At 46.4% G+C, this 18,630-nt stretch overlaps 1 protein-coding gene across 6 annotated transcripts in view; it reads left to right on the top strand.

Annotated features, from left to right (window-relative positions):
* PRPF40B (pre-mRNA processing factor 40 homolog B) overlaps positions 1–18,630 on the top strand; it is a 1,091,929-nt gene that overhangs the window by 28,325 nt on the left and 1,044,974 nt on the right. The window lies entirely within an intron of this gene.

Genomic DNA, 18,630 nt, shown 5'->3' with positions numbered 1-18,630 from the left:
CACTCTTATATTCGGAGCTAAACACTCAGTTGTGAAATTCTAGGAGCTGAAATTGGCTCTTGCCTCTGTCAGGGTAACATGGCCGTGTTCGCAGCTGGCAGGGGACACGAATCACGATGAGTCACATTGTTTTATTTGTTTCACAATTTCTCAACAGAAATGTGTTATCATAGGAGTGTTAGCCTGGGGAAAAAACTTCAGACAGTTCTGCAGGCCAAGCCACCAGAGGTGGCGATCTGTGCATGGCATAAATACAGGCCAAGCAAGAAGAGATGGACCTCTGAGAGGCTAAAGGCAAGTACAGGGCAAGTCATTAGAGGACTTAAGAACTGCTGTGAGAATGAGCAGTCTCCTATGCTCCCTCTACACTTCCAATCACTCCCCTGGCGCGCATCTACACTTCCAATCACTCCCCTGGCACGCAGTGCTAACCCCACATCACGATTTCAATTGCCTAAAAATGTATGCATGCATTCGAATACAGGTGCTAACAGTGAAATGAGTTAAGTTAGTAATGCAGCCCCTTTGTCTGTTGGTCCGGCCACGGCTCTTTAGGTCAGCCAGGTCGAATCAATAGCCCAACATTTTGGTGGCTGGGGGGAGGGGGCGGGGGTCTGGGGTAGAGTCCGATCAGAACAATGGTTTTGCGCCACTGCAGAACATAACATACAGAGTAAACTGCTAGGGTACGGCCAAAACATGCTTTGTACCACCAGTCCCTAGTACATTCCAAGACTTAACTGGTTTTCTGGTAGAATGCAATATCCCACATATAGCATTCATAATAACCGAGCAATTGTACAATTAAAAGACAGTTCTAAGGCCACACAGTAAATGGCCACTTTCGATTTGCTCGGGTGAAGTGTGCTGTGCTGCTCTAAATGTTTGTCTTTTAGTTTTGCGAGGGGTTTCAAATAGTTTTGAAAGGGGGGGCGAGGGGGATAATAAAAACCGGTCAGGATCATTACGAAATGCATTTTCTTGGAGAGATACGTGCTTGCTAGTTTTTAAAACTGAGTCAGTACATGAGTGAGAACCCTGCGCATTCGCATAATGTGCCGCCACCATGTCCGTTCCTCTCATGCTAACTGGCATCAGAGAGAAGTGCAGTGCCCCATATTGTACCCCTCACCATGCCCCCTAAGACAGAAGAGACTACACACACACACGGGGCTTTGCAGGCGGAGTGCAGAAATTGATCCCCATTCTTAATTTTCTGTCTAATGCGGCAGACTACAAGGGGAAAGCTGCATCCTGACTTTCTCTTCTCTCGGCTGAGGCTGCCTATGCCTGTCTCGTGCCCCCTTTCCCTCCCAATACCCTCCTCGCGCCTAGCCCTGTTTGAGCTGAGGATAAGAATTACAGTTACACCTGTGGCTGGTTTGTAACTGGGGTTGGCGAACAGGGCTGGGAAGGGGGAAAGGAAAGGTAGGTAGGGGTACCTTACCTGCTGCTGCACGTACCTAGGTATATAGGCTCCTGCAGGTGCTGCCATTGCACCCACGATCGTCAAGGAGCAGGCCATAACTCTGGCACTGAACAACCCTGCGCAGGTCTAGTGGGCCTCCATTCCAGAATCCAGGAGGGCACTGTCTGAAGTAAATCTGCTCCCTGCTCAGTCTAATAGCTGCCTGGCTTTTCAGAGTTCTTCTTGGTGACTGAAGTCATGCTGTGTTGATAGAAACTTCAGAAACTTATTTTTGTAACCTCCTCTCTGCTGCAGATAGCATGGGCCGACCGTGTCTGTCTTACACCTCAGAACAGAAGCCAGCCAGCCCAGCCCAGTGACTCACACCCCTGCTTGCATGCATTGTGAAGCCTGGGCCTGGGCAAACTCCGCCTCCAGCCCCAGACTCGCTGAACAGACGCCAGCCAGCCCAGCGACTCACACCCCTGCTTACATTCATTGTAAATTGCACTACAAAAACATCATTTATATCGGGATTCGGTATACTGTTACAAACAAGGTAACGGTTATTTAAAGATAATTAAATTGTTCACGGTGTTTATACCGGTATTTACAACCCTATTGTATCAGCAGTTCTTGTGGTGAATAGCAGTAACCGGCAAATTGTGCTTGAGAGACCTCGTAGTGTAGTTCGAAGTCTGGGGCCTGCATGCCACCCTGTTCAAACGCCCTGGTCATACTCTTCCATCTCATCCGCGGGGTTCCCGCGCCCCATGTAAAGACGATTGCCAGGGATCGTAGTCCATCAAAAAAAACGTGGCCAGGCCGTAACAGAATATTAGTGAAGTAATATAGCAATTTGAGGACCACTAACATTTTTAATAAGGGGATCCTGCTGTACAAGGAGATGGGAAGTCTGGCCCAGAGACTCAGCTTGTCCGCCAACGTTTGTAGATACTGCTCATGATTTCCGGCCATTAGTGAGTGATGAGTGCGTGAAACCACTATGCCTAGATATTTAAATTTGTCTGGGACCCATCTGAATCCAGCCAGATCAGCCGGGCGGTAGAAATATTGTTCAGCAGAAATAGCTCAGACTTACATACATGGATACGATATCCTGAGTAGGTGGTGAACTTCCGCACCTCCTCGAATATCGGGCCCAGATTTAAAGCCAGATTTCGTATGTACAGCAACGTAGTGTCGGCATAAAGAGAGATTATTTGTAGTGGGCCAACTATATGCAGACTGCGGTGAATGTGTTTGAGCCGCCTTATACACGCAAGAGGCTCTATAGTGAGAGCAAATAGTAAAGGGGACAGCGGACAGCCCTGCCTTGTGCCGCGCCCCAACAAAAATGCAGGAGAGAGTGTGACCCCAGTGTGGACCCTTGCAGCTGGGAAAGCATATAGTAAGCGGACACATTGAATGAAAAAATCCCCCAATCCCATCCGACGCAGCACCCAGAACAGAAACTGGCAGGAGATGGAGTCAAAAGCTTTCTTGGCATCCAATGAGGCAGCAACCGCTTATGCTTGCAGGCTAAGTTGTGAAATAATACCGAATAGTCTTTGCAGATTGAACGCCATAGAATCTCCGGGGATAAATCCCTGATTGATCCGGGTGAACCAGCTTGTATGGGAGGAGCCGTGAGCACAGCAATTTAGCAAGCATTTTTGTGTCAGAATTGATCAGGGATAACTCCCTGTATGATCCCATGTCAGCGGCGGTTCTGTTCGGCTTCAGTAGCACTGTAATCACAGCTTCAAAAAGGGATGGGAGAAGCCGGCCAAGCCGGAGCGATTCCTCCCACACACGTAGCAGGTTAGGAACAAGGGTGATATGCGGCTCCTTATATAATTCCATTCCCAGACCGTCCGGGCCAGGGGCCTTGCCCGACGGAAGTTACATAATGACATGAGTAATCGCCTCGGGGGTCATTGGCTGATTAAGTGCATTGTGCCTCTAATGGCAATACTGAAAGCAGTATCTCAGCTAAATAGCTCTCCAGTTCTGTAACTGAACAGCCATCAGATCTTGAATAGAAAGATTCATAGAACCTATGAAATTCACATTAATCGCCTTTGGAGTAGTAAGAGTGAGTCCAGCGGATTCCTTTATCCCCGTAATATGCTGCACCCCTTTCTCTGATCTAGCTTCATTAGCAAGAAGTCGGACTGGGATAATACAACAAATGGACCTCCCTATCTTCCCTGAACTTCAAGAGATTACCCTTAATACAACCCAACAGGGCATGATCTTGTGTGTTGCCATATTTGTCCTCTAGCTTCTTGAGGTCTGTTTCTACTCTTCCCAGCTCCAGAGCACCCGAAGAAAGAGAGATCATCTCCCCCGTGACCCACACTTTGAAGGGCTTCCAGACCGCGCTGTGATGCTGTACCGTGCCGTCATTTCTTTGGAAAAACTCTACCACTCCACTATGAAGCGTCTCCAGAAAGACTGGGTCTGACGGGCATGCGGGGGGGCATGTGCCATGGGGGACGGGGAGTGGCATTTCCATCTCACATCAATGTCTTAGTGATAGGGGAGCGGTCGGAAATTGTGCGAGGGAGAATCTTGATATCTTTTACCTCTGTCATCAGTACGGCAGGTATCGGCCAATAATCAATTCTTGAATGGGCGTCGTGAACCGATGAATAGTATGTGTAATTTCGTATATCAGGGTTGCGACCTCTCCATACGTCTCTAAGATCAAGGTGTTGCATTATGTTTAAAACTGTGCAGCCTGCATTGGTTAATTCCCGTTGAGTGGCTGGGTCCACCACACAGTCTAATATCGGATTGAAATCCCCTCCCCAAATATGTGTGTGGGCACCCCCTAATATGACGTCATATGACGTCCAGCACCTGACTATAGAACTCAGGGTCATCAAAATTTAGGCCATACATGTTCACTTTGGTTTTGCTGATACCTGCCAATTCACTCTATAAAATAGCATACCTGCCTAGTGGGTCTATGCAGCGTTTAGTTTCTTGAAAAGGGATAGAGTGGTGGATCAACATCATTACCCCACGGTATTGTGATACATGATTAGTGTAGCCTCACTGAGGCCCCCAGGCTGCAGCAAACCCTTCTTTAAGGACCCCCAGGGCGTGCATCTCTTGTTGCATCACCACCCTTGGGGCTTGGTGGTTCATGTACGCCAACACCTTTCGTGACTTTATAGGGTGATTGAGCCCTTGGATATTCCATGACATGAATGCAATGTTATTATCTTTTAGTTCTTAATTGTGACAAATTCGGGACGAAGTATAGATGAACAAAACCTAGGACAAGATTGTAACGTGTAGTCAAGGTGCAGTCTGCACTGTTTTCCAACACTATATTTAACAACATCAAAACAAAACTTTTGAAACCCGTAAATCTATTTAGCCTCTAATCTCACAATGACTAAGCTTCCTCTACAGCCTACACAGCTAAACTCGTCTCCCTCAGTCGGCAAATCCTCTCCACTCCAAATTGCGTCACTCTCGCTAGAGCACTCATTTTCAGATGGCCGCCTTTCAGCAGCCCGCCCAGTTCACGGAATTCGTGTACCCATAGTTCATGATGGGGAATGACATAGCACCATATGTGAAATCAGTCGCCGTCCATTTTAGGCTAGTTATTGAACACGGATGGACTGCCCCCGCCACCTTGGTCTCTCCTCGGGTGCGATATGGGAATGGAGGTTTCGATGAAGGCTGTTGCATTTTCAAAGAAATGCACCCACCCACCATGCTGTATGCGCAATTATGCCGTGTATGGTAGCGCATATTGGACCTGCCTCATGCGCAGTAGCTTTTTAACTGAGTCGTATGACTTGCGATTAGCCTGTACATTGGCGGAGAAGTCAGGATATATGTGGATATCTCAGGATTCATACCGCAGAGCCCCTTTTTCTCTTGCCATGTGCAGAATTAGGTCCCTGTCTCGGTAGTTTAGGAGCTTAGCAAGGGTGGTACGGGGAGGAGCCCCCGTCCTGGGGACAGGAGCCAGAACGAATGCAGTGCGCCCTCCCCACCAGGAAATGTTGTGATAACTCAGATGGATCGAACATTGTTCTCAACAGATTCTCAACTAACTGTTCCATCAGACCTTTACAGGCTGCTTCCGGAATCCCAATGATATGGATGTTATTTAGTCAGGAACTCCTCCCCACAGAGTACGTGCGGGGCACTCTATATAAAATTAAAAAAAAAAGAAAAAATGACAACAGGGCTCCAGTTATCCTACTGTAGGATCCTAGCTCGGAGGGACAACGCACCATATCGACCAGTAGCTGATCAACCTAACTGCGTTTTTGATACCACAGTAGCGGAAAAGAGGTCAGATGGGCTAATTCCATAAGTCGCACCTGCCAGAGGCAGATGTTTCTCTACGCTCAATAAGGTGACTAGACACCACTGTATAAAGCGCCTCTCGGCCAGGCAATCGTCCAGAATCTCAAGGTGTTTCCTCAATCTTCATCTAGACCTCAGCCTAGTATTATCAGTCCAGCACAGGCTCCCCAAGACGTGCCCCTCGCACACCCAGCCCCACTCCCCAGCACTTTCAGCTAGGACACCAGCTTGTCACAGCAAGGATCAGCGCAGTCACCTGAGAGCGCCCACACTCCACAATCCTTATGCTTTAGTAAAGGCACCGGCACCACCTCAGCACTCTCATTAGAAATGTCTGTACGCCTGATCTCTGCCAACTCCAGAGGGTTATGCAGTGTTCTATGCATGCCAGATTCAGGGGTGTGATGAAAAGGACAATGGCTCACCGGGGCCCCACTCACCTTCACTCCGTGACCCTTGCCGCGCAGTGCGGCAAGACAGCAGGTCTCCGCCGCTGGGGGGGAGGCAGGGCTACCACCTCATCCCAGGTCCCGACCTCAAGACAGCGGTCGCGCACCCCTAATGTCCAGGTAACAATGCAGCAGGAGCGACGATTCAGCGGCAGCCTCAAGCTGTTCTGTATATGGCCTCACAGTGTCCAGTGGATCATGGATGGCGGCATCTGCGTTCGTGAGTGGTAGGCATTACTGAGTTTAATTGACAAGTATCCCACTGTGTGAAGTAGGGTACGTTGCGAGTCCAGCTGACAAGTATCACACCATTTGAAGTAGGGTTTGTATCAGGATTCAAGGCCCAACTTGTCAATGATTGTAAAGGTGCCTCCGCACCTCTCAGGCCAGCACCCAGAGTCCACTGCTCAAGAGCAATACGTAGTATTTCCCGGTGGTTGTGCAGCCGACCGCAGCGGGCAGAAATATATATCCGAGGCACGGTCTGCACAATTAACCGCACCTCCGACGCTCCAGCCGCCTTGCCAGAGTGTGATCAGGCGAGTCTGCGTGCCCCCACCGCGTCCACTCCCGACACCTCTCCAGTATCCCCGGACACAGCCCGGAGCCCAATGCGACTCAGAGGTTTGATGGTTGATTCCAGGTCGCTAGTAGCTTCTTAACAGGGGTGCAGCACCAGACGAGCCCTCCGTGGCACTCTGCACCTCGGCCACGCGCCTCCCAGCAACATCATGGCTGGTAACTCTGGCCCGACGGCAATGCGGCCCGCGCTCCGCCATGTCTGCAGGCGCTGACCATATGCCACAGGCCCAGGCCGACACCCGCAAGGCAATTCGGGGGTAGCCAATAATTTTCTGTTGCAGGATACTCTCTGAGGGACAAGTTCCAGGCACCTCCCACAACTCGGTCCGCCAAGCCCAAGCCGCTTCAGTCAGGATGCATGTAGAAGCCGTAGAGCCACCAGTGCTATGCAATATTCGTCATCGGCACGGTATCAGCTGCTCCTCGCACCCCGCTCACACCATGGATCTATGCCAATTTAAGTCCCCAGGTGTTCTGACCTTTTCCCCAGCCACTGCAATTAGCAGTTTGTTAAAACATTGGGCACAGCAGGAATTATTAAAACCTAGGATATCGTGGGTCCAGAGCTCCTGAATCAGACGGCCATCTTGCTTGGCTGTTCGACAGCACCCCCATGTTTCGATGTATTTAAGATGGATTTTATAGACTTAGTTCTCCAGGATCTTCACTGGGTAAGGGAAGTTGGCTATCGGTCTGTAGCTGCTTGGGTCTTCTGCGCTTTGTGACCTTTTTTTATCAGTGGTTTAGTGTATGCTGATTTGAAGGAGGACGGTACTATTCCTATTTTGAGTGATAGATTTGTTAGGTTCCGGAAGCGTGTTGCTGGGGTTCTGTGGTTGAGGATTCCTTTGAAGACGTCCAGGGGGCAGGGTCCCTTGGAGATCCTGCAAGGTTGGTGTCCTTGATCAGTGTGGTGAAAGTTTCCCCTGTGATTGGTTCTAGGCAGATGAGTTTTTCTTTTAATCTGTGTTTCGTCTGGTGTCTGTGATCCAGTGGTTGTATTTGCCCCGGCTAGTTTGATGGTATCCTGTATTGTATCTATTTTTGCTCTCAGGTGGTTGGTGATTTTGTCACAAAGTGTTTGTGTAGGGGTGATGGAATTTTTGCAGGAAGAGGGTTTTTTAATCTCTAATTTTGAAGAGTTCTTTATGTGAATTGTTTGCCGATTGTATTCTTGCGGCGTAGTACAGTTTTCTTTTTGCTTTGAGGACTGTTGCTTTGTACAGTTTGAGTTGTCTTTGGTATTTTATTTTGTCTTGTCTGGTTTATTGTTCTCTCCATTTTGTTTCCATGTTGCAGTTGTTTTTTTGCTTTTTGTTCAGTTCTTCTGTGAACCATTTTGCTGGCAGTTTTTTTGGTGTTGCTTTGAGTGTTTTAGCTGGTGCCAATTAGTCAAGGGCCTTGGTGATCCAATTGTTGAGTGTGTCTTCTGTTGTATCTATGTTTGTATCAGTGGGATCACTTTCGCCTAGGTTGTCGTGGAGGGTTGATAGCATGGCGGCCTTGTCCCCTAGTTTTGTTGCAAATTTGGAGTTGTAAGAAGATGGTCTGTAGATCAGGAGGAAGGATTCATAGTCTTCTGCGTTGGTTGTGATGATTCGAAATGCTCAGGCGTGTTTTTTGTGTATAATGAAGATTGCCCGTGCGCTCAGCGTAGGAAGTCTTGACACGGAGGCGAGCATTATGCTTATTCTTCTTTATTACTGCTCAACAACGGCACTTTAAAAATTCACTTAAAAAAATGTTTTAAATAGTTGAGCATGCCCAACTGGCCTACAAAACAAAGTTAAACAAAAAACGTGATGGAACCAGAGCAGTCCCTAACTACAGCTCCCATGTGTCCCTGCAGGCCAATAGTCCCTATCCTCAGTCCTGTCCTCCAATGAGGGTTCCTCTGCTGGTATAAGTCTCTGTAGCTCTAGGTGCCTTCTACTTTTTTCCCCCGAGCTGCTTTAACCCCTGCAACAATCTCAATGATCGGCCTTTTAGCAACTTGGTCTAGCTCCACTACTCTGTGCGGTCCTGAAACCTCTCTGCTGAGCTTTTTGTTCCTCTTCTAAGCAAAAAGAGAAACCGAGATTGTTAGGGCGGGGAATTCGTTGGAATCCTCTTTATGACAACATGAATGCAGAATATTTTATTCAATAACGGAATTCCCAGAGGGAGGGATAATGCTCACCTTTGTGTCTTTAATAGAATCAAGACTTCCTGCGCTGAGCGCATGGGCTGGGCAATCTTCATTCTTTGGTAAGACCGGAGGCGAGCATTATGCTCGTTCAAAGCTTTGCACTACTGCTGAAGCAATGTTAGCGACTGGCTAGAAATAGAAATAGAATGTTAGAAATAGAAGGTTCTGAAAACTGAGTCACTGGACCAGTCTGCTGCCTTCATGATCTCCTGCAGCGGAACTCCTGCTGCAAAAGCTCCGGAAGCCATAGCTCCTCTGGCCGAGTGGGCTCCAAAGACAGAAATGTCTATTCCCGCTACTGCAGGCCAGCTCTAGTGCTTACGAGCTCCGGAGCGCTGCTCGGAACCTTCTCGTTCGAATACAGAATATTGAAGGAGGAAATGGTGTACCGCGCATGTGTGGATACTCTGAGTGACGCGTCGCTGTTCCTGTCAGGCGTGTGGGGCGCCGGAGCGAAACGCAGTAGAAATAGTCTATGGTGTACGGAATATCACCTGACTTAATGCGAAAGAGGTCGCTTGCGGGCCGATTATCTCTGTGTCCCTTAATTAATAGAAAATATAGAACTCAAAGAAGATTCTGACGTACAAACAAACGAACGCTCGGAAAGTAAACACTATTAGGCGGCACCGCTATACAACACTGCGCGTCTACACTGTTATGTCATTCTCTATAGCACATAAATAACTTTAGAATGATAATGCCTACTAGAACATAGAATATATTAGATGTCACAAAGCAAATGCGATAGAAAGACAAATGGGTACTTAGCTGTCGTAAGCAGCAAAAAAGAAGAGGAAGGCACCTAGAGCTACAGGGACCTATACCAGCTGAGGAGCCCTCATTGCAGGACAGGACAGAGGCTAGGGACTACTGGCCTGCAGGGACACATGGGAGCTGTAGTTTGGGACTGCTCTGGTTCCATCACATTTTTTGTTTAACTTTGTTTTTTAGGCCAGTTGGGCATATTCAACTGTTTAAAAAAAAACAAAAAAAAATAAAGTGAAGTTTTATAATGCTCGCCTCCGGTCTTGTCATAGAATTACGATTCCGCCCCCTTCGGTTTTCTCTGTTGGCGTGTTTTAATTTATAATTGTCAGGCATTGCTTTGTTCGTGATGGCTTTATAGTTGTCTGATAGCCAGGTTTCTGTAAGGAAGAGCACGCCTGTGCCTCCTTCGCTTAGGAGGTCATTCATTTCTGTTGAGCGTTTTGCCATGGATCTAACATTGAGGAGGCTGCAGTTAGGTTTGCTTGATTTCCCATTCGTGTTGTTAGTTCTGACCGGTGTGTTGTTGGTTGGGTTTCCGTTCCAGGTGGGTTTTTCCCAGTTGAGTCTTTTGGGTGGGGTGGTTCTTTGTTGGTCAGTCTCTCTGTTGAGTATACCTATAAGGTTTATGGCAGAGTTGGTTTGTTCCGGGTGGTAAATAGGGTAGCTACCCCTCTGTTGTTCCAGTCTTGGTGATATAGGGGGTGTAGAGTGTGATGGATTCCAATTTGTTCCTTGTTCTGTTTGGGGTATTGGCCATAGTGGAGAATGGGTTGAGATGGTTTATTAGACGTTGTGTTCTGTTTGGTGTCCTAGTTGGGTCTGTATTCGTGACGCTTGTTGGCTGTCAGTTTGTTGTTGCTGTGCTGTTTTTGTTTACCACGTTGTTGTATGTGGACAGGTAGCGAGCATTGGCCTCTGGCTTTGCTCTGTTATTTGTATGTCTCCTTGGGCCATTTCAGATGTTTGTTGAGTTTTTTGGGGTTGTAGGATCATGCTGGTCGATGCCTTCCTGAGTGGTTTGGGACTTCCTATTATTTCTGCTGTCTTTTCTGACTTCTTTGTCTGTCTTGTGGCGAGAGGTATGATGTGTGGGTTGTGTTCCTTAGTGGGAGTCCTCTTTCGATTGGTGTTTTTCCTGGTCTTTTGGGTTTCGTTTTTGCCGTTTGTGGTTTGTTGTTGCTTGCATTTGGTAGGTTGTGGGTAGTTGAGACTTCGGTTGATGGGACTTTGTGGTTCCATTTGTTTGCTGCTTCTTTCTTTTTTGGATCCTATGTGTTTTTTGTGTGTTTTTTTAATGGTTGTTGATAATTGGATTTTGCGCAAAGCAAACATGAATTCTGTGTGAAGGAGTACATGTGAATACTGGCATATATTGGTGCAGTCATGTTAGGGAGAATTCTCATTTCTGTGCTAATTCCCTTCAACCTTAGAGACCCCCAGCTCTTTTGCTGGACCTTTTAACCCTGGAGTGAGTGAGGGACCTTTTTCCCACTCCCTCATGTGTTTTGACTTGAATTGTATTATGTGTTTTCACTGTTTTGGGAGTGTGACAAACTCCATAAGCATCTACATTTTGTATGGTGACACACAGCACCTTCAGTGCAGTGTCACTGAGAAATCATTAACATTTCTCAAATGGTTTAAAATACCTTTTCTTGTGTGAACTACTGTTCCCAAGAATAGTAAAGTGAAATTGAGTTTACTTACCTTTTCTTTTTGTGGTCCAGCACACACCATCTTATGTGGAGTGCTGGGGGGTTACCCAGTAGCCCCTTATCCTACATTCTCATATAATATTTGTATGTGACCCTCCCTACTTTAAATGACTGGCAGTGGTTTAATTTGTTCTACCATTGTGCTTTTCTACCGCAAGCTGAACCCTCAGCTGCAGTATAGCACCCATTGGTGACCATTTTGTCAAAATGGCCTATGTCTTCTTTTTTCGCCATTTTCTGTTTGTGAAGACTTTCTTGGGATTTACTCTGTGCATCGTACAGATTGGAGCCCTTTGTTTGTCTTGCCTTTGGTGGGCTTCAGCCCAGAAGCCCTCCTCAGGATCTAGTGTGTCTGAAAGGACAGGATGTGAGGGAGGGTCCCGAAACTCCCCTGTCCTTTGTCTCTAGGAATGCCTGAATGCAACCAATCCTGATTGACTGGTAGCTGGCTGGCTGTCCTTTCAGGACAGCCCCCGTGCTGTGTGATTGACAGCCTAGGCTGTGCATGAATGGGAAAAACCTGCTTAAAAGGTGAGGGTTTTGGGACTAGAGGCAGAGTGGTCCACTGGGAGAAACACCCGACGAAAAAACCCTGAACAAAGCTTGCTGCATCCTCCTGGACCTTTGAATTGCCCGGTGAAGCACTGCTGCTGTGCTGAAACTCCTTTTTCAATTTCGATGGTAAAGCTCTGGAATAGAGGACTTCTCCCCTTGGGTTAATGGTACCAACTAACCCAGAGACCAACTCCACTGGACCATCTTCCCTGTCTGGCTGAACTTCTTCAGTGCTGCAAACACCGAGTGTCAGAGGTTGAGTAATTCCTTAGTCGATTGACACGTCTGAAATCCGGTTAGAAGCTCTAGGAGTCTCCTAAGGACCCTCCAGAAGCAGGACGACCAGAGCTTGAGTCTCCTCACCAGAGTGCAGGATCCAAGGAGTGATGGAAGCCCAACCGGTATCCGAGATCCACAACAGTGCTGTTTACTAAGAGCTGAAACCGTGAAGGGAAGCTGAACAAAGACCCAGTAGCTGCCGACGACCTCCCAAGTACCGCCGCAGGAGCCCTATTGATGTCCTCCCTCGTGTCCCCACAACTGAGTCTAAGGAACACTGGGTCTGCATCGCTGTAGCAGGACAGAATCCAGCTGGACCACTCTTCTTCAAACCAGAGATACTGTTTAGACTTGGGGTACTTAACTCACTGTCTTATAGCCATGCTTTTCTCAGTTGGGAATTGCAGTGGCTTACTTTTATAGTTGATTCCAACTCTGTTTTCACAGGCTTAAAAGCTTGTGACCCTACAAGTGATTTTCTAACAAACTCTCTAACTTTGTGAAAGCCTTTTGATTCTAAGTGCCTCAGCTCCATAGACTGTTTCAAATTGACTTTGGCTGTCCTGGCTCCCTGCAGACTCGTCTAGCCCACTGACTTTGATATTGTTTGTCCCTGATAGGTGGTAACTTGTTTTAGACTATTACTGCTGGGAAAGGCTTGCATAGATTACATTGGAAAATGTAGTTGTCCTCACATATACTGAGAACCTGTTTAACCTTTTTCCTGCTTTAAACCTTTCCTTTCTGCAACCTCAGAATCTGCCAAGTATAACTAGTGTGATATATAAATGCCATTACTGTCCTTGTGATTGAAGTGAACCCTGGGCGTAGGAATTGTGTAAGAAGCATATCCAAAGATTATCGACTAACTTGCTCTGATTCTGAAAAGTAATTGTAAAATATATTTACATTGTTACATGAATTGCCTTCCTAAAGAACGCTTATTTAAAAATTGATGTCAATTAAGTAAATAACTATTTATAACTGAAAACTTGAGTTTAAGTGTTACTTTGCTACTTGTATTTACAGATTTCATTTATATAGCTCACATTTATCCCTCTTGAGATAACCCTGGCTGCTCAGTCACACTACCAACCTGTGTAGTGCAGACCTATGCAAAAAGGTGGGTTACCTAATACCGAGCAGATATGGGTTGTGTATTCTCACACAGTGGGACTACACCAATTCTTACCTAACAAGTCAGCATGGAACTGTGTTGATTGTGAGGGTACTGGGTTCCTGCTTTTTTACTGGAATGGCAAAGGATTCTCACCCAGGGGGTGCATGCTATGTTTAGTCCTCTGTCTTCCACTTTGGCCCAACATAGTCTCAAGCTTTAGCCTTGCCACCGTGGGGATTGTGAGGGTGCTGGGTGGCTGCTTTTGACTTTGATGGCAAACGATTCTCACCCAGGGGGTGCATGCTATATTTAGGCCTCTGGCTTCCACTTCGGCCCAACATAGTCTCAAGCTTTACACTTGCCACAGTAGTGGGGGTTCATTCAGCATAGGTGCAACTAAGCAAAAGTGCAATGACAATCTTTATTGGTCCGCATATCACCCTACAAATTCTGATCTTCTGAAGTAATCAGTAAGTCATCCCCAAATCATCAAGAACAAACTTGTTTCATGGCAATGCTCTTGAAGTAATCAGCAGGTCATCCCAGAATCATCCCCAAATCATCAGGGACAAACGTGTAATCTCTTGAATTGATCAGCAAGTCATCCTTATAGCATCAGGAACAAAGGGTTTTCTAAAATAGGGATGATGTTAGCATATTTATTAAGTCATCCTAAGCTCATCCCCAAATCATCACCCACCATTCTGAGATATTTGCTGATTACTTTAACAGCGTGATGACGTCTGATGATGTGGGAATGACTTCTAGTGTAGTTCGATGATCATCAGATGACCCCAGGATGATCTCTAAAGTCATCCTTTTAGAGCAGGGACCACTCTTGCCTTGTGCCTCCAACGAAGACTAGAGTACAAGTGATCATCATGAAAGGAGGAAGGCTTACTCCTTCTCTGGTCCCCACTGCTGGAGAATGGTGTTTGTTGTCTCTGCCATTGGATCTGGTCTACAACTGAAGAAAGTCTTCAGTTGGCAGTTGGTCCTGGAGGCAAACAAATCTGTCATGCATGGTGCCCAAATCGTCATCAGCCGCTGGAAGAGGTCCCTGTGCAACTTTCATTCACTAATGTCTCTCAAAAACCTAGTGTTCTGGCTTAGCTGGATATTGGGACCTATTGATCGTATCCTAGCCCCTTGCGTAAGTGTTGACTCTATAGCTGCTGAAGAGCTCGATAATGCAGAGGCCCCAGGAAGATAGGCTGGATCAAGGATGCCAGCAAGCCTACTAATCTCGCTATGTTTCTGAGAGAGGTGTCCTCCTTCGCCAGCATCAGTCTTGACCCTCTTGCAAATCGAATGCATTTTGTTTGATGGAAGGATGAGCAATGCTGCTATTGTAGCCACACAAAATCCCAGAAATCCCATTCTGCGTGGTGGCATTGGCTCTTGACTTTTCCCAATTTATCATGAATCTCAAATCCTGATATTTAGACACCACTGCTTGCACTTGATCTGATAAGCCTCCCTGTCCTGTGACATCAGACTCCTGTTGTTCAGATAGTTCATCATTTGTATTCCTTGCTTGCAAAGCCTGGCCAATAATGGCTTCAGAAGCTTCAAAAGCCACCAGGGAGTGGAGGGCAGTCAGAATGGCAAACTCAAAAATTCCTAAGATTTCCCTGCCATAATATATCGTAGGAAGTGCCTGGGCGGCAGAAAAATCTGAATTGCTGTTTATGCGTCCTTGAGGTACATTCAGGCTAGTTAATCCCCAACCTGTAACACGTCTGTCAGGAGGTGAATGCCCTCCATCTTGAAATGTCTGTACAACAGGTGTACATTGAGACCTTTTAGATGGATCACTGGCCTGTCTTTGTCTTTCCTTCCCACCAGGAAGACATTGTTAGGGAAACTGTACCTTCGAGGAGTGACCACCACTATGGCATTTTTTCTGGCTTGCTCTCTCGCCTCCTAATCCATTAACTGGACCTCCAATTCTGCAAATGTAATTGGTGGGGGAGGTAGAATTTGATATGGCTCCAAGAGATCCTCCAGTTGGAAACCCTGGACCATCAGCAAAATGCTGGCATCTTCTGTGAGTTTGCGCCACCTGTCTATGCAAAGTGCCCACTTGCCGCCTACTGGAGACTGCACTGCTACCTTGTTCACCTTTAGGAACTGATAGCTGTTTTTAGGTGCTCTATCCTCTTCCGAGACATGCAAAGTAGGGGCTTAAATCCCAGTCTGACCCCCTGGCTACTCCTCCACAACCTCGGTGGAACCTTTGTTGCAGGAATCTGCCGGACGAGTGGCCCCAGCCTCGTCCAGAGCCCTGTGAAAAACCTTGGAGCTGAAGATCTTTTTCATAGAAAGCTCTGCCTTGTCTGAGGCAGTGTATGTGCTGATAAACCTATTTATCTTTTATGAAAGAGTCTCTGAAGAAGAGGCTGTCAGCATTCTCTCCTGGCTCCAAAGTGCCTAGTTCTGCCAATTTTGAGTCGATTTTTATGAGTATGCTTCTGCCCCTCTCAACAGAGATAGGCCTAACATACAAATTGCTCTTTAGGCCCAGCCCTTTAAAATGCTCAGGTCTATAGAGGCCACTTAGTCTTTTGCCCTTTGGGCTATCTCCAGGATCTTAGCTAATGATCCTGTTAAATTATGTTGGTATCCTTGCCAGGGTCTGTCCAGTTCTTGTTTATGGTCCTTGCCGTACTTAACCAGGAAGGTGATACTTTTCAAGTCTAGCACTGGTATTATCACCACTTTCTTGTGTAGATGCTGCAACTTTGCTTTTAATTTATTTTGGGCTTTTTTTGTCTACAGTTGTCCTCAATCTCTTTTTGCAGGTAGCTTGCTACCGTGGCAGAATGGAAGCTGCTCGCAAACCTGGGATGCACTAGTGTGTATGGATCAAAGTACTTGTCAGACTCCTCTGCTTATATAGTATCTATGTCGCTTTCCTTGGTAGATGAACTATTGACCTGATCGGCGGAGAAGCCTTCTGCTTCCTCTCACTTTGACAAGTAGCATAATCTATCTTCTAACTCTTAGGTCTTTGGCCCTTTTTGCAGCCATGATGGGCTTGATTCTTGGCCAGAAGGCTTTCTTCACCCTTATAAGGGGATTGGATTCTATTCTAATTCTCTTGACATTTTCTCTTCTTCTCCTTGGCTGTGTCTTCAGAGGCTTTCTCATAGATGTTTTTACTTGGTACCTATTATGCCTCTTGGAGTTGCTGCCTTCCATGGGGCTGGCCAGCCATGCCTCCACCTGCGCTAGCCTGTCTTGCATAGGCTTTGGACCTTTGCCTTTGGCTTTGTGCACTGTCCTGTCCATGGATGTGCCCAATACTCAAACTAAGGCGCAACTGAGAGTCCTTGGTCCATTCCCTGATCTAGGGTCTCTGACATGGTTCGGTCTGCATGCAGTATTTTCTTTTTTTTTTCAATTAGTGTACTTTAGTTCAAAATAACTTTTCACGCAACATACAAAAATAAATCAAACATTAAAATGAGAATAAAAGAGTACATATGAAAGATTTATATCACACGTGCATACAATTCTACATAAATACATTACTACAAATCACATTTCCCATAAAACAGAGGACAGAAATTCATGAAAATTAATTAATCTCCGTTATTCCACATGTTCAAATATTGCATAATTGGCCAGTTCTTTTTCTCGTTTCCCTCCACAATTTAACAGTAGTTGGCAGCAGGGAGTCGCTCAAGCCATTCAATCATCTAATCACAAAAGGCTGTAAGTCTCTGTCATCAATTCCTTCAACAAAGGAGCCTAAATGCCAGGTACTGGTAGTAATCAATGCCTCACATTCCATCATTAGGTGGCTCTGTGATTCCAGGGAATCTCGCTTTTACAAAGTCTGCAAAATCATTTCTCCATCAGGACCTTGTGTGAGGCTCCCCAGATCTCCCTAGTTTCACTTGATTAAGTCTTAATACCAAAAAGGTTCTCCTGAAGATGGTATTCAGGAATTGACTAATATAGGTTGGGGCTTTAAATAGTAGAAATTAAACTTAGCAAACATATTAAGGCTTTTCAGTCTATCTATATGGTCAAAGTTTCTAGCCCAGTCCCACAGTTGTACATGTTTCTTCAAATTTTGGATAAGGACCCCAATGGGGTCACGGTGGAACTGCTTTACTTTGGTTCCCTACAGAACCCATCTCAGAGCAGGTAGGATCTTCTTATATACCCAGCCTTGTATCTTGTTAGGGCCCTTCCTTGACCCGCTCTGGACATGTCTTCTTCTCCACAGAAACATCCCCCCACCCCACAGATTTTTGTTTTTGAAGACCACAGGAGAAGCTGAAGTCCCTGCTCTCCTGTACAGAAATCCCAAGCTTGTCTTGACGCGCCCTCTAGACACCTTTTCCGATCGAATGAATGTCTGAATTGTAATTCTCTCGTTTTGTGGGCCATATTACTCCTTTGCCTGCCTCCTTACATCGCAGAGGGGCAGGTTACTCCCCTTGCCTCCTCGGAAAATCGTGCTGATAGGTATTTATCCCTGAAATGAAGGGACAGTCAGCGTGTCTGAATGAGTCCCACCAAAGAGAAAGGTGCTTTCTGGCAGGGCTCTCTTCATTAGGTTTTTATTATGAGGATGCTGCTCGCGCTGCTCACTTATTCCATTAATAAAATGCTTGCACGCTTAATAAATGCTCTGTGCTGCAAAGCGGTTGCTGTAATAAAGTCCTGCACCTAAAATACACAGTCAAATAAGGTTAAACACAATCAGTACAATGCCGGAGAATAGAGGGTACTTCTCTGCTCTCTGAGCATCAAAGAAAGTGGACAGCGAATCCGGTCAAGGGATTTATTGCATACTGAATGGACTGTCATTCGCAAGGCATAAAACAAGCAGTGTTGCATAGCAAGGTTTGCTAATAAAATGAACACTTTGTTTTTAAAATGTTTTTTATTGCATTTTTATACCACAGCAAACAAGAACAACACACTACAACTTCCCCCCACCCCCACCCCAAACTCGGCCCGCACCTCACACGTCTTCTATACATTCTTAGTCAATCTGCATCTGATCCCGCATGCACGGTCTGTGTGGCTTCTCCTTCCTCATCGCATGCAAATAAAGTTACAGTCAATGCTGTCCATCGCTGAATGCCCATACCCAGCTCAAGTCTTTGCTCAGTCAATACCCTCTCCCATGCCCCAGTTTCAGCTGCAACCCACTTTCGCAGCTCCCTCCACCAGCTAGTCACATAATTATCCCTTTA

Source organism: Ambystoma mexicanum, chromosome 3q, assembly GCF_040938575.1.
Source record: "Ambystoma mexicanum isolate Mex_15411 chromosome 3q, UKY_AmexF1_1, whole genome shotgun sequence".
NCBI classification, from domain to species: domain Eukaryota; kingdom Metazoa; phylum Chordata; class Amphibia; order Caudata; family Ambystomatidae; genus Ambystoma; species Ambystoma mexicanum.
The sequence above is the reverse complement of the archived record's forward strand: the minus strand, read 5'-3'. Positions and strand labels throughout refer to the sequence as shown.